Raw genomic sequence first — 14,609 nt, 5'->3', positions numbered from 1 at the left:
CACTTACAGACCCACACAACCACTCACACACCCACACACTGAGATTACAGGGACAATATAGTTAGGAACTAGCATTAAAAACCATAGAAATTCACTGAAAAAACAAAGGTTACAGGGACATTATAGTCAGGAAATAACATTAAAAAAACCTTTGAAATTCCCTGAAAAAAACAATGGTTGCAGGGATGTTATAGTTAGGTTGAGATTTTATGCACACGAAACAGAAATTCAGCAGTTATAGCTATAGTTATCTGAAGTAACTATAACTTGTGCCGTAAGGTAACTATAGCTCGCCCTGCACTTCTAATTACCCCACATATTACATCACTCATGGCATCTTATATGACATCATTGGTAACATCACTGTGCCATTTGCACTGAAATTATTGATGAGAAAACTGTGCATGGTGGGCTCAAGTTATACTTACCTTAGGGCATGAGATATAGTTACTTGAGATAACTGTAACTATAGCTGGTGAATTTCTATGGTTTTGTGTGTGTAAAATCTAAACTGAACTATACCGTTCTACAATCTTTGTTTTTTTCAGTGAATATGTGTGTGTGTGTGTGTGTGTGTATGTGGGTGATGGTGTGTGTGTGTGATGTGCTGAAACAGAACTAAAAAAGTAGTACTCTTACTTCAACTGGTTAAGGATACAGGTCTTCCAATCAAAATTGATCTAAATAAGCTATGCTCCTTTGGTGGCAGGTAGGCAAGAATAGGATGGAAAGCTCTTGAAAAGGAAGAAGGGAGCTAAGATAGACTAAAAGTTCATCCGGTCATGAGAAAGGGGCTGACCTAAAGCTCACTCTGCATTATAAAAGATGGGTCCTCTACTAAAGACAACTGAAGGTGTCTGTAGGATTACACCTAATAAATCACTTCCAGTAGATCTGGTGGTTTATGTCATGCTGTTTTGTCACGTGTAAGAGGAATCAACAAAGGTATTAAGAAATGGAACACAAGGAGCAACTGAACCTGAGCACAAGAAGCTTAAGGCAGTAAAATAAAATCGTATTTAAATGACAGTCCTTGAGAGTAAAGGTTCAGTTGCTTTCCTTTGTTGCACAACTGTAGCATGAAATCAGTGAGAGAGTAAGCTGTGATTTATCAAAGTTGTATCGATGTACTATTGCAATGATGTGGATTTTGAAATTTACACTGTAGTTGTGAATGTGAGGAATGCATTTAATAATAACAGCCTTTATAGGGTGACATTTATTACCTCTGGAAAGGGATAAAAGTATAGTTGATACCATTTATTACAAAAAGGGAACAGCCTCAACAAATATTTCAAAGGAAACATTTCATGGATCCATCTAATGTGAAGCCTGATGTTACTTTGATGTCCTTTCCACCAGCTACTTAGTACCTAAACATGATAATGATGATGCATGAAGCTAATAAAACACCTAAAACACAATGTTGACTCATTTGTTGTCCCCTTCATTAAAAATAAATATAACCTGAACATCCTAGATGAAGTCGAAGCCCCTGTAGTGAGGTAGCTCAGCGTTAGAATCGTGCAAATATGATACCAACATGGAACTTTGCACAGGGCTTAATAATAAGGGAAAAAAATGAGTGATGATAAAGACCCCAGAAATCATACGGCTACTTTGCACTTATAAGGTCATAAAACAAAATAGCTGCCGATATTATTTGTATAGCATTTATGAATCTAATGTTAGACATCCATCACATCATTCCACAGTTGTTCTGGTTGGGAATGCCAAAAGTGGTACAGATTCTGTATTTTAGTTGACCCCTGCCGAAGTATGAGAAATATTTAATGGATGCAATAAGTAAATACCTTATGATGTAAATAAAAAAGTATGTTGTACTGCCCTTGTAAACTAACAAATTTTTTTTTTTGCTGCAGGTTTCTGAAATTGTGAATAATATTATCCACTGTCAATAAGTAAAAATGTCTGCCAAAGGAAGTTGTGAATTTCTAAATAATGAGGAAGAGTTTTTATATAGTAAACAAAAAGTTGGAACTAGATTGATTGGGATCTGTGTGTATTGTGTCAACAATATTTACCACAAGTCTTTGTGTGTCCAGTTAATAGTCAACTTTCTGATAATTGAATTAGGTGCAGACCTTTGCTTGATGATCTGCTAGCTTTAGATGAAACAAAAGGACTTCCATCAATCATCAAGACAAAATTGTTAAACAATCATGATGTTGTTGAGCAACTGTTAAATGAAAACCTGGGGGAAATTCTGGAAAACACGTAGAAATAAATTTGACAAACACAAACTTGCAAGGTTCTGAAAAAACCCTAAACTAGTTCAAGACTGTTTTCAAGAGAGTACTTCAAGGTGCACGCGAGCTTCATTTATAATTGGTGAAATGAAAGATACGTGTTTCTTCTGTGACAAAGAGTCAGGGGCAGAGATTATAAATGTGTGTACACTTGAATTGAGTAATCATGTTTGAGATGCTGTAGTTGCATGAAGTGATTCAAAAGTACTCGCAAAGTTAAGTGGTGGTTATATGGTTGCGACAGAAGTGAAGTATCACAAAAAGTGTCTGGTTCATTTTTATAACTGGCTTCGGCAAATACAGAACAAAGAAAAAAGCAAAGATAACAAATTTACATTAAGCTGTGGCACGGGATTAGGTGAAATTGTAAACTATCTCGAAGATACACCTCAGAATTCTGAAATATAACCAGTATTTAATTTATCTAACATCAAATCACTCCTCATATGGCAGAATTAGGTGTAGAAATGCAGACAAATATGTACAAAGCACATGATTAAAATAAAAGATTCTTGTATTCATCCCGGAGCTTACGGCTGAACCAAAAGGTAGAGATATTCTTCTAATACGCAAAAACGATATAGGAGAAAATATATTCAGTATCTGTAAACAAAATGCTCTACAGGATGGTGTCTGCCTGGCTAATGCAGCTGCTATCATTCAAAAAGAAATTATTCAACTTGAAGTAGGTGGATTTAGTGGACAGTTTGAGCAAAATTGCCAAGAAAAATCAGTACGGACTGCTATGCTGAATCTAATAGAAATTATTATGGAAGGTTTCAACATTTCAAATGACAGCACAGTAAATGAGAAGAGGAGTACAGCTTTGTCAGTCTCACAACTTGTTTGGTATCATACCAGTAAGTGTACGAAGGCAAATCCTAAAGGAAACATCTGCCACAAAAAAAAAATGAAAGTCTACTGCTTCTTTATATTGGATTAATGGTGCATGCTAAAATGGGAATTGGTTGACAAACTGCACAAATTGGGCAAATACATGCCATATGAGCATGTTCAAGAAGTATCAGCAACAGTAACTAACAAACAATGTAAGCAATTCTGCAATGACAAGGTTGTGTGTCCAACAGGCCTTTAACTCTCCACTTTCACTTGTACTGCAATAGACAATATTGATCACAATCCCTCGTCACTTTCATCCACTCAGTCATTCCACGGAACAGCCATATCTCTGATACAAAGAAAATCAGATGCACAGGGTATATCATCCTTTATGAAAATTGAAGAAAATGAGTGGACAGAGAAATGTATTTCATCCTTACCACAGTGGCATTTGCAGTTACCATGTACAACAACAAAAAAACACCCAAATGTACCTGTAAGTAATATCACTGCCTTGCAGCCTCCTCCCATTCTTTATGAACCTATGTCAGACGATTGGCTGCAGATGATTCAAACTCTTGATCTCCTTCATGTAACTAATATAAGCCACGCCAGATGGGCTTCTTTCCACTCCAACAGGAGCGGTTCTATCACAAAAAGCCATAGTCAATTAATACATTCTCCTTCTATGGTATGACATGGCTTTGAAATATTAAAGCATACACTGGCCACAGTTAATCCTAATACGATTCGTCTGGTGACATGTGATCAACCAGTCTATGCAACAGCTAAACAATTACAGTGGTTACTTCTAAAATTGTAAGGAGGAGATAAAAAGGTAGTTGTGATGGGAGCATTGCACATTGAAATGCTATTTTTTGAGACGTTTATTGTAACCCTTCAAATGATCTGTACTTGGATCTTTGCTATGGACCACACCCACTGTGCCAGGTGGATGTCAGTACTTGTTAAAATGCTTATCGAGCTGAAAACAAGAATTCCAGATATTTATGAAGAATTTTCAAACGGATATTTTGTTGCTTGTAAAAGTGGTAGACCTTATTCCTGCATATATCATGATCAGATGCATGAGCAATGTAAAAAGGATATAAAATCAGACAGCAGGGCAGTTGGTATTCTTAATAATCCTAGTACATTGATGAAATGAATGGTGTTTAGACCAACTTACTGGGACAATTCAATGAACAAATGGGATTCAGTGAAAATGAAAATAACTGTGTTCACCATGAAGACAACGTCTATTGCAACATTTGATTTGTAAATGATGTTAAGGAACTTACACAAGTGTTTTCGCATGATAACAGAAATCTTTATGCCTGTGCTATTGGCAAAAATCTTATGAATATTGCATCCAAGTTAATCATGAGTGATAATGCAAATAAACCTGAGTGCATTGCTGAGGATGTGGGGAGAACTCATTATGGAACATGTTCAAGAACCTCTGGTTTGCTGCAAAAAATCTATTTTTTAACATTTTTAACATTTTTCATAAGGTAGTCCCAAAATCTGTGAATCACAAAGTATCTATCTCAAAAAGCAACTGATCACTTTTCACTAGACAGTATATTGCTTTCCAAGATAGAGAAAGAGATTTCAAGGAATTGTTTGCCCATTAGAATCTTGATTATTCCCAACATTTTCTGAGGGAGGATTGCTAAAAAAAGGGACAAAGTCTGACATCATCTCTTGTTTGGAAAAGCTTAATGGTGTTGTGGATAACATGGATATCATTACAGAGACTGCAAGTTGTGTTACTATGGATGGATCTGCAATAATCCATTCCTTAAAACCTGACAATGTATGCAATTTTCAACACTACAGCACCTATATATTCCAGACTTATGTAATGAACATATTTAACAAATCAAAATGAGTAGACATAGTATTTGACCGTTACATAGAGGTGTCCATTAAAAAAGGAAGAAAGAAATAGGCAAGGTTTTGGTCCACACTATTGTCTAAAAGCTTCAACAAAGATACCAAAACACTGGATGACTTTTCTACAAAATGAAGATTACAAAAATGATTTGTTCCAATTCTTGGCTTCTAACTTTTTGAGTCTTGAGATACCACAGTGTAAAATTGTAGTACTGACACAGGATGATAACGTGGTGAATATTCCTGAAAATCTGAATGTATATGAACTCAGACCATGTTATCAAGAAGAAGCTGATACCAGACTATTACATACAAAATATTCTAGTGAAAGTGGCCAGAAGACTACAACTATAAGTACTGTTGATTCTGGTGTAGCAGTTATTGCTCTTTATGCATTTAGTAGTTTAAATCCTTTACATTTGTGGATTGATTTTGGTAGTGGGAAACATCAAAGGCTACTGTAGAGGTCTTCAAACATTTTGATGTAAGACCCCCTGTCAAACATTTCTAGGCATAAGGACCCCCTAAAACCTGGTACTCCTCATCATCGACAACCATAAATGCCCCCAATTCCCACAGCAAATTATTTTTACGGTGGGAAAATAATATTAAACAGTGTTTAGCAAACCAAATGTTAGTGGGTGACTGTGGTTCGGCATCAGAGGCTTATCACACAGCTCAAAAAGTCTCCAAAAAGAATTACCCCAAATTGCACAATTCTACTTTTTTTTACAAACAAAACATAATTTGGCAAACGTTGTTTAGATGATAACACCTTTCTGAACTAATGAGATGTATGTGCCTGTTTTTCTCCAGAGGGATGATCAATCTGTGGTCGCACCACAGTAATACCAGTTTAACACAGAAATATAGCAATAAGCAACAAAAAGGTGACCAGTCGTGCTTTTCAAAGGGCCTTTTACTACACAGCAATATGTGTTGCTGTTCTTTAGTAACTTTTAAAAAGTTTAAGCTATACACAATTTATTGTTGTTGAAATCAGCAGATTATGTGCAGATGATGTATTATGTTGCAAATGTGGCAAATCTGTAATTGTATGAAAATCGCTGCACAATCACATAATTCCAGTGGCCGTGGGAATAATGGCTGTAATGCATGGGCTGCAACTTGAGTGCTCGGCATGCAAGGAGAACCATACTATATTTCATAGGATGCTGACAGCTTGACGTTTGCAACTGCATAGAACTAGAAGTTGCTGAACATCATTCATCATAATTAAAACATACGGTTCATAATCAATAATGATGAACTGTAAGGTCAGAGAGGGATGTTTTCTTTGGGTCTAGGGGAGGAAGTGGTCCCTTAAGCTTCTTTCAAACTGTTTTCCTAAAAAAAAAATGTTTTTAACTAAATGGAAACAAACACTTCCATTTTAGCAAAAACGGACTCCTGGTTATTTATTTAGCTGCTGCTGTTTACTTCAGTTTTGAGGTATTTCACTGCCAGGTAGCTGCACGTTAAGTAAGGAGTGGCTTAAATGAAAAATGAATAAATCATGTTGTTACTCTGTGGGAAATGCAGTATAGTAAATTATGAAACCTCTATTAGTTAATGTACTGCAGGAGTCTGTGTGTAACCAGAGAGCCACATAATGAAATCTTGGTTGGTGCAGTGGAGACCAGCACTGTGAATATGTAAGTCATTATTTTATATTTGCATTACACACTGTATACAATAGGCTACTATAACATATCCAAAATGTTTTCCCATAACATAGTGAAATATAGATTTTAGTAATACACAGACCATTCGTAATACATTTTTTTCATAACTGTCCATTCAACAACTCCTTAGGGGTAGTAAACACTATGTAACTACAGTTACAATTGAAAGCACGCACTTCACAGTTCAGGTATTAACTCTTTTTACTAACACTCAAAAATGAATAAGTCTTTGTCATTACAAAGCTTCCAGTGATTTGATCAGTTAAAGCAAGTACAAGCATCCTTTAGATTTGCAGATTGCAGTTTACATTTGCAGATTAACTGGTAGTGCATCTTTGCATTTCTTTCAGGCAAGCAGGCACCCTGGAAAAGAGGCTTCTTTAGATGGCTGCCCCTCCCTCGGTTTCACTTAACAGGAGACAATTCAGCTGAAGGTTTTTAAATTTTCTAAATTAACTGTCCCAGGATGGTTGACTTTTTCCAAAATGAAGACATTTTGGATTCCAGGCAGAAGTGGATGCGGAATGTGCGCCACCTTCCGGTGACTGCATGGTCCTCCTGGGGGTCTCGACCTACAGGTTGAAGACCTCTGGGCTATTGCCTATCCATAAGTATGCTAATGAACTTGGCAAAAGTGTTTGTGATGGTATTTTATTTTTCCATGCATTTACATGTTGCAACACTGTATCTGTATTTGCAGGTCATAGCAAGAAAACAGGTTGGGAAATGTGTCACAATTTTCAGGCCATCATGGAAACATTTATTGAGCTCTCTCATTGCCCACCAGATATTTCAAATAACAGTTTTAGTCAGCTTCAGGAATTTGTAATTAGATTATACAATAAGAACATTAAAACCGATTCTGTTAACAAAGGTCGAAGAATGATGGTGACTAAACTTACTCGCTCTCTAGAAAATAAGCCACTAAGTGAGGCTGTTGTTTTACAGCACAGCAAGAGAGCTATTTCCAAACGGGTTATGTGTGGTCTCAGTGTTGGAATGTGTATCCTGATATACCTGATCCAGCTCGGTGGGGATGGCAGAGGGAAGATTCTTGATAAGAACCTATGTGGTCTGTTTTGCCTGATGCTTTAAGATACTGCAGGGAACTTCTTAAATGTGGATGTAAAATATTGAGTACCCATGCTGGTAAATGTATACAAATGTCTCTTCTATGTACCAGTCTTTGTGTTTGTGATGGGCAATTGAATCAGGAAGATATCTTTTAGATGACTGACCAAATTGTAACCATTAAAAAACTGTTGGCAAAAATAACAATAAACAATAATAAAAAGATCATTTGTATCTTCTTTTTTCAATACAAATGTTTTTATGTTTAAATGTTACAGAATCGATTTTTATATTATAACAACAAATCCTTGGGTGAAAAAAAAACATTACAATTATGTGCTGGAAGACAAATATTACATTTATGATAATTTACTGGTCCATGTGGCGACCACTTTGTGTTATAACATCACACGCCTAAAATGGGGGGGAGGGAGTTTTTTGGGTCTTTATCAAAAATCTGTGTTCATATGAGTACCTAACGCTGTGCCAAGTGCCATACTAGTATCAGATTTTGGACAATTCTGGTGTTTTTTTTACTCTAAGCTACCACACTACAGGTCTGGCTTTCAAATGATTACAACAATTCACAACTACACCTGTTTGAATGTGTGAATCAGCACCCAATAGAAATGTTAAAATCAGACCTATACATCTTGCCAATGTTTAATTTAGGTGTGGCCTAGAGCTGTAAGACACAGTTTCAGGGATTTTTAAGCTGCAATGAAGTGAGGAGTGCATTGGCACAGGCTAAAACTGTGTGCTTTTTCTTAATAACCTATATATCAAGCTTTTTTTGCAGAGTTTAGGAGTTGAAACAGAAAACATCTGTCCTAGTAACACTCTCAGAAAAGCGTTATACATAAATGAAGAGAACAACCAAATGTCTCCTCCTGTTATCCTGCTGATTTTCTGTATCTGTCCACTCACCACTGAAAGTTGCCCTATGAAAGTCGGAGCTTTCATACAGAAAGTATAGTTAATCATTTTCAGGCTTTCTGTAGTGCGAACATAGTTTGTGAGGACGTCAAAGCACCTTTTATAATCAAAGAGATTGATCTAACGCATTATTTATAATAATGTAGATGAAACATTCTTGTAGTATATGAATCACTGCTAGGGCGAAATATTGGACTTATGTGTTGTACCAGACCCTGTGGTGTTGAAATAATTAAGAAGTTTCTTTTGAAAAACAGGTGATCGATGTATTTTGAAAATAGTGCTGTAAAATCATTCACTTCCCCACAATAAAGAATGTTTGCAGGAGAGCACCACCAGGAAACCTCAGAGGGTGTAGTATGTGAAGCAGATACTAAAACACTTTCTATATTTGCTTTCAGCTCCTAGCTCCCCAAAAGAGCACTTCTTAGCACCTTAAATCCCTCTATTCCATACTAAAGATCTCCTATCCCTTGTGACAGGGCTGGCCAGCCCTGTGCGACAATGTTTGTTGGCGCCCTGCAATGACCACCTCCACCACAGAGTCCCTCACTACCACCCTTCAACAGTCCTCCTCAAGTTTCCATAACCACTCTCGGATGCATTTTATAATTAGTGTTATAGTGCCACTCATACTAGTGTAGGGTGTCAGAGCACTTTATATTGTACACACATTACACAGAGTCAATCAATCATAGGTGCTTAAATCAGTGTATCAGAAATGTTACATAAGACTGAGGACTACAGGGTGTAGGAGTCACATGTCATCCATATTGGTAGGCTGTATAGTTCAAGAGTGCTTGGTCTGAAGATGCTCAAACTCAGAATTTAATATCTAACACCGCGGTTAGGGGTTCTTTTTAACAATAAGAATTGTTAGGATAATAATAGACAGGGAAAAAATCAGAAAACTCTAATCTATACCTTGCAGCATGCATGTAATTCTTTGATGACAGTTCATAGCTTACTGATCCATAGTAGGATTTTAACTTATAAACTGCAACAAAAGGACCTCTCTGACAAATCTACTAACACATTGACCTATTTCCATTATATGCACTTTGTGATCTGCATGGTACACGTTCTTTGCAGCAGGCATATTAACCCGCTGCGCTACCTTAAGACTTCCACTAGAGAAAACTCTGATCTCTCTCTGGGCAGAACATTAATCACCAGAGTTACCTTGACATTTTTATTGTTGCCTGAAAATTGCTAGAGGCAAGGAACGCTGTAGCAGGTGCTTTGAAAACCATAATATACCTGCAAACAGGCGCCCATATGCCGAAGTCAGCACCTGGTGCGGTGGCACGGTGGCACTGCCCTAGAGCTGACCCTGCCTTGTGAAACCTTTATTTAAAAGACGCTTTCTAACCCATTCCAAGTAACAGTTTAACTTTTAAGAGATCATCAAGTACTGGAACTTTTCTCTGTTTTTTCTGAATGCCTTATAGATTTTATATCAATGTTTACCAAGCTGTGCAACATCATTGTAGAGGATAGGGGAGATGTTTTCGGTAGTGTCGGCCACCTATTAATACTATCTAAACTCACCAAGCCTTGCTCCCAATCTTAAAAGCAGGACCACTATTCTACAGCATTTTCTGCATAACCATTGATTTGCTGCATTCACCACATAATTCGTCATCTGCTGCATTATCTGCCGATTGTAACAAAAGATATATATTTCTAGTTCAAAGAGATCATAGGTTACTAAGAATGTGGCAACACATACTCCTGCACAGTAGAAAGACTTTTACAAAGTTTGAATAGTCATCTTTTAATTGCTTATTGATGATTTTGAGTGTTAAACTCGTACTATTAAAGTCAGTTTTTCTTTTGTTCCCCATTCATGGCTTGGGCGCTGCTGTAGATTGATTTTATAGATTTTTGCTTTTGTGCCGTGCACATCCTGAAATTATGTCTTTCAAGGTGCTCCCATGTGATGAGGAAGGAAAAAGAGGCACTGTAAAAAAATATTTGCCTAGGATCACAAAACTGGTAAGATGGTAAGGCATTGATGCGAGGCTTCCAGTTTTCACGTTGTGCAATTTGACAACAACATGGTTGTGGGGGTTATTACAACTTTGGAGGAGGTGTTAATCCATCCCAAAAGTGACGGTAAAGTGACGGATATACCACCAGCCGTATTACGAGTCCATTATATCCTATGGAACTCGTAATACGGCTGGTGGTATATCCGTCACATTTGGGACGGATTAACACCTCCTCCAAAGTTGTAATAACCCCCTATGTCTTTCCCTCTACTGTTTTAGACCACAGCATAATGCTTTGTGCTTATTTTTTAGGTGCTAAATCAGTGCACTGTGTTCAATACATTCATGCTATATACTTTTCACAAGGATTGGTGGTGGTAGTGTTTGGGGAGGGTAATGTAATGTAGCAGCTAAACTAAAAACCAGAGCACCCACCCTTGGTCTGTTGAGATAATTTGCTCAATGCAACTAAAAATCTTTATTCATTTTAATCTATTCTTTAATTGATTCACCTACCCTTCTCCGCACCCATCCAACTATTCATTCCTTCATTCTTTGAGCCATGCAGCCACGTCTCTAAATTCCATCCATCTATTCAATGATTGGGAAAAGTTCAATAATGAAAAAAGCGTTGTAAAGCACACCATATTTGCAATTTTTTTCAAATGTTTCTTGGGGGGCTGAATCCCTAAACCCCACTCGAAGTGGTCAGGACTTTGCAAATGGCAGCATGAGAGCTTTTTTGACAAATTTTTGAAGGGCTGCTTTGGGTTTCCAGGTCAGTCCTTAAGGGGTCAGGGAGGGTCACATACTTTAAAAGAAGGGTGAGAGGGATATCCCCATCCTCTCCACACACCAGCCTACACCATGCCCTCTGTAGTAGGAGTTTGCGTAGCGTATAGCATTGACCAGTAGGTACACCATGCCTCCTAAAGCAGAGCACGAGATGCATACCCTACCTTAGGGCCGTCTCTTAGACTATCTGACTCCAGACACAGCTCTCCTGAGACTCGGACATGGGGGCACTGCAACACCAGAAACTGCGTAACGCTCTTCAGTTTTTTTGCACAGCTTGCTTTTTTTGTTAAGTTAGTCAGAAGATGTGTGGTTATGAAGCGGTGTTCTTTTAATTGTTTCAATGTTTGTTCTCGATCATGGTTTATCTGTACTTATCGTTTTATTGCCTAGTGTAAACGCCGGCGATGTGAGTTTACCGGTGTTTTTCACTTCTTGCAGCAGCGTGAGCAGCTGGTGTGTGTGGACCTCCTCCGGGCCCATCTACCCATTGAGCCCCTCGGCTCAGGTTTGTCTGACTGGTTTAGAGCGAGCTACGTGATGACGTAGAAGAACTGCTCTCCCAGTGCCATGTCTCACATGTGGAAGAGTGCTGGCATACGGTGTTTGCCTTCGACGTCGTATTTGTATAGCTTAGAGGAAGCCTCTAAAGCACTCTGCTTCCTTTCACTCGGGTGCAAAATGCAAATACCACATACAAACAAAGGCACATTGACTGCACTCTTTGCACGTGTATGCACGGAGGTCGAACACAAATGGAAGAGTGGTAGCCACGGAAGCCCGGGATGTAAAGTGCGGGTGAGAAAGACCAGCAAGTTCCTTCACACAAGGCGATCCTCCCGGGGGTAGGGAGAGAGAAGAAATCGCACTTTTTCGAGGTGCTGCAATGTAGCCCCCATTTGACGCTCGGCGGTAAGAGCTGACAATGATTTACTCCACTGCCTGTGCCATGCTAGAAGAGGGAGGCCCGGTGGGACTGGTCACCCAGGCAACAACACCAGATGCGCTTCTTGGGTGAAAGGCTTCAGTGGAGGCAGCTTGGGGAGGCCCCCAGCAGCTCAGGGCTGGGAAGAGTTGCCCGGTAGGAGAAAGGAAGAACAGACGAGCCTGACGAGCTTGCCAGGTTCTCGGTGAAGAGTACCACGGAGGCCAGGAAGAAGTAACACCAAGGACAACGTGACATGAGTTGAACCGGCACTGCTTGGAGAATGTGGGCACTATTATTAAATGTTCACAACCATGAACTACCCTTCGCGTGTACCAGGGTTGAAGGACAGCCCTCTTAGCCAATTCTAAACAAGCTGAACCACAGAAACCAATGTATGAAAGGGGCTGGCCTGTGTAATTCTCCATATGTAAGTGTGAGTATGGTGTGTGCTGTACAGTATGTACAGTGGGATGACAGCAACTCCCATCAAACAGCTAAAGGTGTCTGTAGGTGAGAGTAAGAACAGTGTAAAATTAAAGGCCTTTCCCCTAATTTTACGCTTGTCACAATCTATCTCGTACTCCAGAGGGAAGCAGAAAACTACATTTTAAAATCTGTTTATGATTCACATTTTAAGTTCAATTTTTTGCATTTATCGTGGTGACCATTTCTTCCTGCTTTGATTTCATATTATACTGCAGTTGAATACAGGGTAATATGTTCCATTGTTTTGTAGTGCAGTATTAACTGTTTTACAATGCTGTAAAGACATTCTGACAGTGTGTGAGCTTTAATAAAAAAAAAAAAACTAACACAATTTCCAAGAAGAGTTTCAGTCCAAAGTTGGAACCAAAGTTATTCCTCGAACAAACATCAAAGCAACTCTACCCTTCCTGCCTCAGGTATATCCTGATGCCCTTTCCAGGAGGGGACGGTGCCCCACATCTGACAGTAGGTTGTGATACTCTGACGGGCAACATCCCTTAGATAGAAGAATATGAATTCCAATGTGATATGGAATAGGTGCAAAGACTAGCAATTCTCAGAGATTACGTGATGTGTTTATTCCGAATTGTCTTGCTTAGAGGAAGAAATACTACCCAATTAATACCACTACTCCAGTCCATTGTGCACTGCTTCATGTGTGCCACATATAAGACTGGGTGAAAATTATATTTTGCCCGCACATTTAAGGTATATTAAAATGTAAGACTTTTGTGATTTCAAGAGAAGTTCTTCGCTTTCCCCAGTCAACGCGCAGCTGGTGATAATTTCTTGTTGCAGAGAATTGTTCACTGTAGAAGATGGCAATAATCATCAGGCAGCAGGCAAGAGACAACCTTAGGGCTGCCTACCCAGAATGCTTCCTAGCAGTGACAGCCCATCCGCCAGCTCTCATGCTCTGTGCACCAGCGGAAGCTAAATCTTATACCATAAAGAGCCAATCAAGTTTTTGGGGTTTAAGCTTTAGAAGCTTCTCATTTCGCAAAGCTTGCAAATTATTTTAAAACTTGTGCAAAGTAATGAATGAGATAACCACTCACATATGATCTGCTGAGAGTTCAGATCCCAACACAAACAAAAAAGAGACGAATATGAGTATGTCCAGACTTGGATCTCAAGCTTATTATGCGTAAGCAGTCAAAATGCACTTCACTGATGTAGTCCAATAAGGGCTCAAGGCACTTGGGCCCATATTTATACTTTTTTATCGCCGCATTTGCGCCGCTTTTTGACGCAAAAACGGCGCAAACTTACAAAATACAATTGTATTTTGCAAGTTTGTGCCGTTTGTGCATCAAAAAATGACGCAAATGCGGCGCTAAAAAGTATAAATATGGGCTTTGGTGTGAATTCTGTTCCGAAACAGAGGGAACGTGGCTTTGAAATTGGGACTGAACTACCCATTTGGAGCATTATCAGCATCAACTTAAATGTGGTTGGCCGACTTCCACAATGAATGGCAACTAAAAAAAAAAATATATGAGTGGAGAGATTTGCAGTGGATAAGATGTACTGGCTTAAGAATTTATATCCACCTCTTTTTGTTAATTCTTTTCTAGACCTCAGTTTTTGAAGAACTGCTCAAGAGAAAGTGCATCAATTTAACTCACGGACAAATGCAAACTGCAAAGAGAAGCAGGCCATGCCTCCACAGGTCTATGCTTATTTGAACACAAACTGGAATACA

The 14,609-nt window shown here is 38.7% G+C and overlaps 1 protein-coding gene and 1 long non-coding RNA gene across 5 annotated transcripts in view; one reads left to right on the top strand and one right to left on the bottom strand.

Annotated features, from left to right (window-relative positions):
* Positions 1-7,968, top strand: part of LOC138246275 (uncharacterized) — a 91,403-nt gene extending 83,435 nt beyond the window's left edge. Inside the window, exons 4-5 of one of the 2 annotated variants that reach the window (XR_011194258.1) lie at positions 1,884-6,664; positions 7,045-7,968. This is a non-coding gene — a long non-coding RNA (uncharacterized lncRNA). Of the gene's footprint in view, positions 1-1,883 lie in introns of both variants that reach the window. The other variant, XR_011194257.1, reaches the window with a different exon arrangement.
* Positions 1-14,609, bottom strand: part of LOC138246274 (galactoside alpha-(1,2)-fucosyltransferase 2-like) — a 247,441-nt gene that overhangs the window by 150,337 nt on the left and 82,495 nt on the right. The window lies entirely within an intron of this gene.

Source organism: Pleurodeles waltl, chromosome 7 (genome assembly GCF_031143425.1).
Source record: "Pleurodeles waltl isolate 20211129_DDA chromosome 7, aPleWal1.hap1.20221129, whole genome shotgun sequence".
Lineage (NCBI taxonomy): Eukaryota > Metazoa > Chordata > Amphibia > Caudata > Salamandridae > Pleurodeles > Pleurodeles waltl.
This window is presented reverse-complemented; position numbering and strand designations above follow the sequence as displayed.